At 44.0% G+C, this 12,840-nt stretch overlaps 1 pseudogene; it reads left to right on the top strand.

The window, feature by feature from the left end:
- The first annotated feature begins 7,483 nt into the window (after window positions 1-7,483).
- On the top strand, window positions 7,484-11,387 carry LOC112397867 (mitochondrial import receptor subunit TOM7 homolog pseudogene; annotated as a pseudogene).
- Window positions 11,388-12,840: the final 1,453 nt, after the last annotated feature.

Raw genomic sequence — 12,840 nt, 5'->3', positions numbered from 1 at the left:
TGGCTTTGGGGTCAAATCTGGATTTGAAACTGCTGCTTACGGATTGATCTAGGGCAAGTTTCCTCCTATATAAACCTCATGGCAGTACATTCCTTGCAAAAGTCCAGGTGCCATTTTTGGGGGGTTGGGTTTTTTTTATAATTTGTTTTGGCCGCACCGAGTGGCTTTCGGGATCTTAGTGCCCCGGCCCCCGGCAGTGAAAGTGCCAAGTCCTAACCAGTGGACCACCAGGGAATCCGTTCCAGGTGCCATTTAAATGAGCTGATATCTGTGAGTGCCTGGCATTGGGTAGATGGACACTTAGATGAGAGGTCGCTTCCCTCCCACCTTTGCCAGCAGTCCCCTGCTTTGAGTGTGGCCTTCACTCAGAACTACTTCACCCTCAGGACTTCAGAACCAGTCCCTCTCACCACAGCTGTTACCACCCAACTCCACTGTCCTTACTCTGCTCTCAAAGCCCTCCTGTCCCTTCACCCTCATTTCAGTCTCCCTTCTGGTGTCATCTTGGCTTCACGCCTCTCTCCACTACAAGCCAGTACTGACTGTCACAATTCCCAAAGTAAACTCAACCGTTTGATTTCTTTCCTCTTGCTCCTTCAGCTGCAGAATCCTAGCATGTATCACAGTGAGTTGAAGAGCCCTCGGGGTTGGTGCCCACTCCTTTGATCCAGCTCTAGGAAACCCTATGCATTTCTACACCATAGGCACTGCTTCACTGTGTCCCCCTTTCTCAAATCCAAGCCCACCTGCATCCTCCTCACTCTAAACCCACTGCAACATCTTACCTCCTGAGAAAACTGAGGTCTTGTCACAGAACTTCCTCATCTTCCTTTTTCACCTCAAAATTGTTCTGTGATATCACCTGCTTCCTGTTTCTCTTCTGTCTTGTGGGTGTATTTTCTTTTAAAAGAGATATAATTTACACCCAGTAAAATGTCCAGCTGTTAAATCCACAGCTTGATAAAATTTTACCTAAGTATACACCAAAACTAAGATGCAGAACACCACATTACCCCAGAAAGTTCCCTCGTGCACCTTCCCAATCAATAGCCTCTCAGACATAACCAACTATTCTGACTTCTTCCACCATAGAAGTTTTGCCTGTTCTTAAACTTTGTATAAATGGACTCCCTATGTATGTGTGTGTGATTTTATAAGTTGTTTTCATGATGAAATTTTAGGAAGTTCAAAGAAACAAAAAAATGTATTATACCACACTGTCCAGAGATGTCTGCTGTTAATACTGTGATGTATATCTTCCCAGACTTTTCATTGCATATAAAAACATTTTTAATACAGAAATGGGATAATATTGTAAATACTGTATTATCTCTATTTCACACATTCTTCTATATCGTTTTTAATGGCTATGCAGCATTTCACTGAATAGCTGTACCATAAATTGATCAAAAGCCTATTGTGACATTTAGGTTGTTAACCTTGTTTGCTTTTATCTAATAGATTATCTAATAGATTGATAAACATCCCTGTAGCTAAATATGCACATCCATGTTTATTTTCTCAGGAAAAAAAAATTTTTAGTAGTGAAATTACTGCGTCAAAAAGGAATGGGGGAGCAGTTTCTCAGAGTTATCTGTAACGCTGTCTCCCGGGCTGCAGTCCTCATTGTGCCCCAAATATAAAAAAAAAAAAAAAAAAAAAAAAAAAAAAAAGAATGGAAATTTTTACTTTTTAAAATGTTTGTGTTATCTCCAAATTGTGGTGCAGAAAAGTTATTTATACCTATCAGCAGTGTGTGCTCAGTCTCCCATCTGTGTCATGATCGCCAGATCTTTACCAAAAACTATCCCCTTTCCAATTGCTTGGATCTCTTTATCTTCCACCAAAAACTGTTTGGCATCTCCTCCCTTACAAAATCTTAATGTTGCTTTACCCACAAGTCACCACCCTGTCTCCTTCCCTGCCAAGATAGGTTGCACAACCAGCCTCCACTTCTTTCTTAACCTCCTGTTAATTATACTTTCATCTCCACCGACTGTCTCTTATGGTCACCTGTGACCTCTTTTTTTTTTTTAATAATGTATTTTTAAAATTTGTTTTATTTGTTTATTTTTGGCTGTGTTGGGTCCTTGGTGCTACGTGCGGGCTTTCTCTAGTTACGTGAGTGGGGGCTACTCTTCATTGCGGTGCACGGGCTTCTCATTGCGGTGGCTTCTCTTGTGGAGCACAGGCTTCAGTAGTTGTGGCACGCGGGCTCTAGACACAAGCTCAGTAGTTGTGGCGCACGGGCTTAGTTGCTCTGCGGCATGTGGGATCTTCCCGGACCAGGGCTCGAACCCGTGTCCCCTGCATTGGCAGGCAGATTCTTAACCACTGCACCACCAGGGAAGTCCCACCTGTGACCTCTTAATTACCATTTTCATTGGCCTCTTACAAGACCTTTCAAAATGTAGAAGTCGCCCAGCTGATATTTGACACAGAGTAAGCGTCGCCTTGTTTCCATTCCCACAGGTTGGGGGTCAGAATATGTAAACGAGGTTAAAGAATTCACACTTTATCCTGCAGGCCATTGAGGGGCTTTAAACAAGGGATTGGGGTTTTAGAAAGCTGATTCTCTCACCATGGGGAGACTGGATGGGAGGGGGCAAGACGGCGGGCAAGACGGCAGGCAAGACAACAAGTGACATGATGAGAGTCGTGGATCAGGAGCGGCCTGGGGACGGAGAGTCTAATGATGGGCTGAGCACTATTTAGGAGGGACAGTGGCCAAGGCTCGGAGGCTGATTAGATATGGAGGGTCAAGGAGAGGGAGAAATTGAGGATGGTTTCCGACAACTAAATTTAGAAGCAAAAGTAGTCTCTGGTGCCCTTGGCTGGTGCTATTTCAGTGAAGGAGTGCAGTGTCAGAGGCAGAAGTCATGCATGAGAGGTGAAGTGGAAAGATCGAGTATAGGCAGCTCTCACAAAATTTGTCAGTGAAAGGTATGGGGGGAAATAGGAGCCAGGACTGAGGAAGAGTTATTGTTTTAAGGTAGGAGAGACTTCATTATGTTTAAATGCTAAAAGCAATGAGATTTTAGAGAAGGAGGTTGAAGATACACAGAGAAGGGATAATAGAGAAAGATGCCACGGGAGTGGTGGGAGGCCTTGGCTTTAGGAGGAAGGATGGGAGCAGAAGTCAGTGCATTCTGACTTCTGGAATGTAGGTTTGAAGGCAGAAGTTGAGGGTGTCCCCAAGTGATTGTGTCTGTTCTATCTGTCAGGTTGGGGGGAAGTGATGGGCCAGAGGTCTAAGAAGACTGGGGAGATTTAAAATGGCTATTTAAGAGAGGAGAACAGAGTGTAGGAAGACTCAGAAGTCTGTCTCAGCAAACTGAAGGCCCAGGCGAGACTGAGACCAGAATACATGGTGGGAATATGCACAAAAAGTTACTAGTCTACCTCCCTCACTGCTGCCGATTTCTTTCTGAAAACAGAGGTCACCTGGGAGCATTCAGAGCCTCTCAGTTCCCCAGCCTAGAAGTTGGGGCCTCAATTCTAGGGCCCTGATGGAACTTCATAACTTCATTTTCCTCTGTTCCTCCACATGGTCACACTAAGTAACACACACAGATCTCTTGATTGTTCCCTAGACACACCAGGCATCTTCCTGCCTAAAGCCAGGCCAAGAAAACTCATATTCAATAGAAATGGTTTAAAGGATGTGCTGTCAATTTTTCAAACTCCTCTGATTGCCAGGAAGGCAAGTGCCTAGACCACATGATTCTAGTTTTCCAGAATCAATCACAGTGACAAGACTCTTTTTTAACTCTGGCTTCATTATCACCCAGGTACTGGCAGGAGAGTAGATGTAAATCATAACTGGCCTGGCATACCAGTTTTGACACACAGAGCTGCACACACCTGGATGTTCTCACACAGCTCTTGCCTTTTGGCACCTATCTCTAAAGAGGTCTTTAGTTAGCAAACAAACAGGAAACCCATTCTAGCTAATTTAAGGGAAAAACTGATGTGTTGAAAGACTATGGGGTAGGTCCCAGAATGGAAAGCCAGACCTCAGAAAGGGTGGGGTCCAGGTTTCAGAAAGGGTGGGTGGAGTGCAGTTGTGGGAAAGGGATTGTCGCAGGTAGAGGGCACATTTCAGATGTCAAGGACTCCCACCTTTGGAGCATAACTGGCAGGCAGATTGAGGTCTCTGTGTTTAGTTGCACCCCATACAACAGAGGCAGAGCCTTTTAAAATGGTGCAGAAAAGTGTAAAGAACACTTATTAACATTAACATTCCCACCACTCAAAATAATTAACATTGATATTTTGGTATATTTGCTTCAGCTTTTTTTTTTCCTGGATATGCTTTGGTTAAAACCACCTAAAATGTTTATGTATTTGCTAAAATAAATCCATTCATACTCAGCAGATGTGGCTAATTTCTGGCCGATCTGGGCCCTGGCGCCAGCCCCTCGGGTGACCTACCATGGCCTTGAGTACTGACCGGCTGGCCGTGAGCCTCTGCTGTTCGGAGGGCTTTCCCAGCCTGCACTTCATCTGTGGTCAGATTAACAGTGAAGCATGATGGGTGTGTCCCAGCTTGTCAGTGGAGGCCAGGGAGTGGACATCATCATACCAAAAATAATTAATAATGAGAGAGAGAACAGTTAATTTCACTACGCTGGGACAATGCAAAGAGAGGGCAGGGCCTGTGTAAGATCATCTGGGCCCTGGGACTGGGGTCAACTTCCCACATATTTTTCCTCCCAGGAGCTCACTCATTTATTCACTTATTCAGTCATCTATTTAGAAACACTCACAGATGCCTACTGTGTCCTTGCCCTTTTGTTAGGGTCTGGGAATGTGGCGAATGTGATGGTCCTTTGTCTGGTGAAGCAGAGTCATGGGCAACAAGAAGGATTCATAACAGGTGAGCCATCTGCGTGGTGTGCAGTGGAAACCAGAGTAAAGTGTGGCCTGCTGTGGCTTGAGGGACGGGTCTGAGGAAGCTCGCTTGAGGAGGGGACATTCAAGCTGGGCTTTGGGAAGGGAGCATGCTTACCAGAAGGAGAGAATTCAAAGCATCTGAGGCAACTTAGTGTGATTCATGGGCCAAAGGGAGCAGGGGGCACATGGCATCTCCCTCTCTGAGCCTCAGTCCTCAGTTTCCCCAGTGGGAACTATGAGGAAGGTAGGAACAGCTTTACAGTCAAGAAAACAGAAGAAGGATCCCGTGAGAGAAAAACTTGGTGTGGTGTGTGCTCACGAAATGTGAGTGGTCTTCCAAGCAGAGAGAACAGCACGCAAAACAAGGGAGTGAAAACAGGGCACGATGGAAAAGAAAAATAAACAAAACTCCTTCTGTGGCTGCCAGCCCCCGAAGGACCCCTCCAAGGGACAGAGATCTTCCACTTCCTGTTGCATTCAGGAAGTTGTAGGTGGCAGTCGGGGAGGGCTCGCCTGGAGCCTGGAAGAGGGGCAAGAAGAGACCAAAGGGAGGCCTCCGTGCAGGCTTTTCAGAGGTAGATTCTCTGACTTGGAGAATTTATAAGTGGAGACTACAAGGCTATCTTGATTCTCGCATTTTCTAACTGGGCCTAGAAACTAGGCCTCTATAACCTCGGTGCCCCCAAATGGAAACCGAAGATAATAAATACCTCAACTCAGCGTGTTGAGGGGCAAACACTATGGGACCTGGCCCCTGCCTCCTCTCCAACTTCACCCTGTGCTCCTGCCCAAAATCATTCTTGCCTCTGGGCCTTTGCACATTCTGTCCCCTCCCTCTAGAATGCTCTTCTCCTGACTAGCTCCTTCTCATCACTCAGGTCTCAGTAATCTCAATGTTGCCTCCTCTGAAAGACCACTGCTATGTCAGGGAGCCCCTCCCTGTATTCTCCTTCATGGCCCTTGTTGTATTTGAAACTATTGTTTTTTTGTATTTTGTCTGTCCCTCCTTCTGGAACGCCAGTTTCTGGGAGGCAGGAACTTTGTTTCATTCACTGGAGTTTCCCCAAGGCCTAGAACAGTGCCTGGCTTTGGGCAGAAGCACTCAGCCAGGTTTGTTGAATGACAAACTAAGCACCCTACCAGGCCTTGAGACCCAGTGGCAACTAAACTGCCTTTATGGAATGTTTAGACTGTTACACCCTCTGTGCCCAGAGGAGAACTCTGAATGTTCTACCTGTCAGCATACAAGCTGAGTTCAAGGGACACTGAGCCCAAAAGTGAGAGAGCATCCAGTCCTGGAGCTCCACCCTCCTCCCTCCAAGGACAACTTGTAGTGTGTGACCCTTGGAAAGGTGTTGCCAATGACACCAACTGTTATTAAAATAAAGACACACTTTACTGGCAATTCATTCATTCAAAAAAATGGCCACCATGGGCCAGGCATTGTTGTAGTTGGTGGCAGGCAGAGCTTTGGACAGAAAGGAGGTAACCACAATAATCTCTTACCCCCCGCCACTGCCACACCTTACGTAGCAGAATCGCAGCCCAAAGATGATATGATTTTACTCTGATTCATAATGTTGAATCTTTACCCAATATTCCTTTCTTTACTTTTTATTTTGAAATAAATATAGGTTTACAGGAAGTTCCAAAAACATTACAAAAAGGTCTTACATACATTTAGTTTCCCTCAACAATAACATCCTGTATAAAACCAGAAAATTGACGTTGGCACCATCCACAGATTTTGCCAGTTTTACATACCCCATTTGTGTGGGTGTGTGTAGTTCTGTCAATTTCATCACCCGTGTAAATTCATGTAACCTCACCATAATCAAGACATGGAACTGTTCCATCACCACAAAGATCTTGCTCCTGCTACCCCTTAGTAGTCACACACATTCCACCTTAGTCCCCCATCCTTAACCAACCCCTGGCAATCACTAATCTATTCTCCATCTCTCTAATGGTGACATTTCAACAGTATCGTAAAAATGGAATTACATGTCACCTTTGTGATTGGCTTTTTTCACTCAGCATAATTCCCTTGAGATCCTCCAAGTTGTCACAAGTGTCAATAGTTTATTCCTGGTGACCTCCCTGGTGGTCCAGTGGTTAAGAATCCGCCTTCCAATGCAGGGGATGCGGGTTTGATCCCTGGTCAGGGAACTAAGATCCCACATGCTGCGGGGCAACTGAGCTGGCGCGCCCAGAACTAGAGAGAAGCCCGTGTGCTGCAAAACAAGATCCCACGTGCCCCAACTAAGACCCGACCACCCAAAAATAAATAAATACATGCATACATACATACATATTTTTTTTTAAAAAAATCATTCATTCCTTTTCACTGCTAAGTGGTATTCTACCATCTGGATGGACTACAGTTTATCCATTTACTCATCGAAGGACAATTTGGGTTGTCCCAGTTTGGGGATATTAAGAATAAAAATGGCTACTGAACTTTTGTGTGTATATTTTTTGTGTAGACACGTTTTCATTTTTCTGGGACAAAATGCCCAGGAGTGCAGTTGGTGGGTCATATAGTAAGTGCATGTTCAGTTTTATAAGAAAATGCTGGGCCATTACCATGGTGAAGCTGGGCAAAGCGGCAGAGCAGGGGCTGCAGCAGCTCTTCAAGAGCGGCCAATTTGCCACTTGCTGGGGGTTTTTATGCCTATCTTGGTTTACCCAGGATTTAAGAGGGGTGCAGATGCTGGGAATGGCCGAGCCAACCTATTTTGAGCTTACTTTGGGGATCAATGACTATTTGGTCATCTGGATTTGCAAGCAATCAATGGACAGGAACAACATGGAAGGTGTGCGCTCTGGCTGGGATGAGCTGGAACAGTGCTCACCAACCAATGGCACATGGCTCTTACTTCACAGATGCATCTCTACTGACTTATTTATGATAGACTGCATCAAAATTAATATTTTAAACACGGTTTTAAAATATAAAAAAGAAACTGCCAAACTATATTCCAGAGTAGCTGTGCTATTTAACATTCCCACCAAAACTTACGAGAAATCAAATTTCTCTGTATCCTTGTCAGAATTTGACATTGTCACTATTATTTTAGTTGTTTTAATAGGTGTAATAATCTTATTGTGGTTTAACTTGTGTATCCCTAATGGCTAATGGTGTTGAACGCAATAAATATCCTCTTTGCTAAAATGTATGTTGATGTCTTTTGCCCATGTTTTAATTGGATTGATTTTCACTGAGTTTTGTGAGTTGTTTATATATCTGACATGAGTCCTTTGTCAGATATGTGACTTGCAAATTAGGTTTTAATTTTTGACGAAGTTCAAGTTTCAGTTTTTTTCTTTTATGGACTTTTTCTTTTTTTGAACATCTGTATTGGAGTATAATTGCTTTACAATGGTGTGTTAGTTTCTGCTTTATAACAAAGTGAATCAGCTATACATATACATATATCCCCATTACCTCCTCCCTCTCGCGTCTCCCTCCCACCCGCCCTATCCCACCCCTCTAGGTGGTCACAAAGCACTGAGCTGATCTCCCTGTGCTATGCAGCTGCTTCCCACTAGCTATCTATTTTACATTTGGTAGTATATATAAGTCCATGCCACTCTCTCACTTCGTCCCAGCTTACCCTTCCCCCTCCCCATGTCCTCAAGTCCATTCTCTACGTCTGCGTCTTTATTCCTGTCCTGCCCCTAGGTTCTTCAGAACCATTTTGTTGGGGTTTTTTTAGATTCCATATATATGTGTTAGCATACGGTATTTGATTTTATCTTTCTGACTTAACTTCACTCTGTATGACAGACTATAGGTCCATCCACCTCACTACAAATAGCTCAATTTCGTTTCTTTTTATGGCTGAGTAATATTCCGTTGTATATATGTGCCACATCTTCTTTATCCATTCATCTGTTGATGGACACTTAGATTGCTTCCATGTCCTGGCTATTGTAAATAGAGCTGCAATGAACATTGTGGTACATGACTCTGTTTTGAATTATGGTTTACTCAGGGTATATGCCCAGTGGTGGGATTGCTGGGTTGTATGGTAGTTCTATTTGTAGTTTTTTAAGGAACCTTCATACTGTTCTCCATAGTGGCTATATCAATTTACATTCCCACCAACAGTGCAAGAGGGTTCCCTTTTCTCCACACCCGCTCCAGCATTTATTGTTTGTAGATTTTTTAATGACGGCCATTCTGACTGGTGTGAGGTAATACCTCATTGTAGTTTTGATTTGCATATCTCTAATGATCAGTGATGTTGAGCATTATGGAGTTTTTGGCATCATACCTAAGAATTCTTCACCTAGCCCTAGATCCCAGTGAAGATTTTCATTTGTTTTCTTCTAAACGTCTTCTAGTTTCATGTTTCACCTTTAAATTTATGATTTTTTTCTTTTTTTCTTATGGCTTTCCAATTACTCCAGTAATATTTGTTGAAAAAAACTATTCTTCATTGAATGTTCCAAAATCAGTTGGCTGTACTTGTGTGGGTCTATTTCTGGGTTCTTTATTCTGTTCCGTTGATCTATTTGTCTATCCCTCTCCTGATAAACTGTCTTAATGCATCTCTTCAGTGAAATATTGCAATCAGGCAGTGATTCTTCTCACTTTATTCTTGTTTCTAAAAATTGTCTTAGCTACTCTGGTTTCTTTTGCCTTTTCATGTAAATTTTAAAATAAGCATGGCAATATGTCAAAAAACCCCACAAAACTTTGCTGGATTTTAATAGGAATTGCATTAAACCTAGAGATTACTTTGGGAAGAAATGACAATTTACTATGCTGAGTCTTCCAATCCAAGAACATGACATGTTTCTCTGTGTAGGTCTTTGCCTTGTTTCATCAGTGTTTTGTAGTTTTCAACATACAAGTCTTATGTTTTGTTAGATTTACATGTCTCTTTTGTCTTTCAAGTGATTGTAAATAGTGTCATCAGGTTTTTAAAATTTCCATTTCCATGTGTTCATTGCTAGTATGTAGAAATAATACAATTAATTTTTGTATATTGATCTTATATCCTGTGACCTGACGAACTCATTTAGTTCTAGTTATTTGTAGATTCCTTGGAATTTTCTACATAGATCTTCATCGTATTATCTACAATAGAGTTAGTTTGATTTCTTCCATTTTAATCTGCATTCCTAATTTCATTTCCTTTTTCTTGCCTTGTTGTACTGGCTAGGACTTCCAGTATGATGTTGAATAGAACTGGTGAAAGCAGATATCCTTGCCTGTCCTGATCTCAGGGTTGGTAAGCACCTAGTCTTTCACATCATTAAGGATAATGTTAGCTGTAGGTTTTTGTATAGATGATCTTGTCAAGTTTTATCATGAATGAATGTTGAATTTTGGCCAAAAAAATTTTTTTGCATCCATTGATACGATCTGTGATTTTCCTTTCCTACAGTCTTTTTGAAATACTGAAAAAAAGCTTAGAGACTTCCCCATCTGACAATTCGCTCAGACTGGGAACTCAGCTCCTACCACTCATCTAGTGCAGCATGCCTCAGTGTGTTCCAGAGAATGCAACTTGGCCTGGCATGTGGCCAAAGAAGCCCAATGTAGGAAATGCTGCCCAGAGTACGTATCCACTGCTAGAGATTTACAACACACATCAGCATAGCCAAGGCTCAGAAAAGCCCTGCGATATAGGCTGTTACTCTCAACATGGAATTTCCCAAACTTATCTTACCAGAGTCCTTTTTTGCGCAAACTCCATTATGTTCCGCAAGACTTTCTCTGAAACACACTTAGGGAGCCACTCAACTGAATCTGACCCTTAATTTGCCGATGATCCAAAGGTTGAAAGAGAAGTCCCCTGACCAAGGTCACACAGATAGTGGCATCACAGACAGGCACAACAGGTCTCCTGCCCCTGACCATGCTGCTTTGACATACTACCAAGTCAGTGGGCAGCCCTGCCATACCACACGCCACCATGGAGAAGAAGAACGTACCCACATCACCAGTCTGGCCCCTTTAGTGGCTCTCGGGCCCTTCGTCCCCACTGAGCTTGAGGATCAGGGGCTCAAATCCTTATAGGTTCAGTGGGGGGGGTCCATGGGTGGGTGGGTATGTAATGCAGGCTGGGCCAGTCATGCTGTTCTAGCTCCCTAACGGTAGCACACGTTTCAGGGATGGGCGTGCAACCTGTTGGTCTAACAAGACTCCAGACCAGGAATTATTAGAATTACTTGGGGGGGAAAACAGTTTTTGCATGGAGATGATGCTAAATTAGAAGAAACTGAGCTAGAGGTACCAGGAAGCACCAGGCAGAACAACGTTGTAAGATGAAGAGAGACCTGGTTCCTTAGGACATGCCTGAGCCCCATCTGGTCGGGCTGAAGCAGAACCTCCCTCCAGAACTTAAATGACAGACTAGTTAAGTGCCGCTTCCCTCAAACCAGTTAGATGGAATCCTGTCGGTTGCCAACAGCATCCTAATTTGCCCGTGAAGCAGTGTGGCCCGGAGCAAGTTGTCACTGAACTGGCCCCGTAGATCCCTTTCCATCAGGAGGTATCATTTCCCCCAAGATTCCACAGCGAAGAACAATCTTTTCTGCCCCCCTCATCCCTGTCCCCTACCCACCCTCAGACCGACACCCCCACGCGCGCTTCCCATCAAAAGGACGAGAACACAGGCGGCCAAAGGCAGCTTGGGCAGTACTCGATATACATCATACATTTATTATTAGTGAATATCCCTCTGAAATCAGCAACAATATTAAAAAAAATAATGATTGCACTACTTGGTCAAGCAGAACTAGCAAGTTTCATTTTAAAAAAAGTACAAATCTGTTAAAAATTTCAATCAGTATACACATATATAATACAACATACTAGTTATGTTAAATGCTACAAACCAATGTGAATCCAATGGAATGGAGAAAACCACACATTTAAGCTTTAAGAACCATTTTTTTCTCTATATATTAGCATTTTCTCAAATACATACATGGGAAAAATGAGGTAACTGTAAAATGTGCAAGGAACAGGGCCCCCCAAATTACATATATTTATACATATATATGTAATTTTATACATATATATATATATATATTATATATATATATATATATATATATATAAAAGACCTTTCAAAAACAGAACACAGGCACTGGGCCCAGCCAGGGCTGTGGTAAATAAAAGAGTAAACAATGACAAGCCCCCACCACAGGAAATCATTGGTAACATGGCATCTATAGCAAGGTCGGCAAATCACAAACATCCTAAATAATTGTTTTATAAATCTCTTTTTTTTTAACGTTTTTTTTTTTTAAATGTTGTGTTTCCCCCCCAATAGCTGCTCGTTGGAATCACTGCTGCAGTCAACACACCATCCGTGAGCCTGTTTCCACCTGCCCCAGGAACCGTTGAGGGTTTAGAAAACCTTTTTTTTGGGGGGTGGGGAAGGGAGGGGGTCGGAGAGGGTAGTTCTCTGTGTAAAACAGGTGGGGTTTCAACACTGCTATAAATATAGAAATGTCACCTGGAGTTATATACAGTAAGACTCTGGGTTCTCCATGGGGTGGGGGCCAGGCTGATGGGGCCCCACGGCAGGCTGGGGGGAGGTGGTGGGCCAGGGCCGCTGCGGGAGAACGAGGGTGGTTGGAGCATCCCTGAGGCAGCAGGCGCCAGGGGCTGCCTGCTAGGATGTGCCGGCCCCACACGCGGTTCGTTCGGGACAGCAACCCCAGCGGGGGGGTGAGGAAGAAACGGAATGGGACCCGGGTGGGTGAGGGTAGGGAGCTCGGCCAGACTCTCCGGGGGCTCCTCCAGGTCTTGGAGGGCAGGGCTCAGGCTGGGAGGGGGCCCCTGGAGGCGGGGTCCACACCCTCCTTGGACCCTGTCCCCCTGGGACTTCCCTGGAGGAGACACGCCCAGGCAGGTGGGAGACAGGCCCTGGCTAGAGAGGGAGAAATGCCCTGAAAAGCGTACGGTCCCGGTAGGCT

Source organism: Neophocaena asiaeorientalis, unplaced genomic scaffold (assembly GCF_003031525.2).
Source record: "Neophocaena asiaeorientalis asiaeorientalis breed wild unplaced genomic scaffold, Neophocaena_asiaeorientalis_V1.1 scaffold259, whole genome shotgun sequence".
Taxonomy (NCBI): domain Eukaryota; kingdom Metazoa; phylum Chordata; class Mammalia; order Artiodactyla; family Phocoenidae; genus Neophocaena; species Neophocaena asiaeorientalis.
Note: the sequence above shows the minus strand (reverse complement) of the source record. Positions and strands in the feature narration are given on the sequence as shown.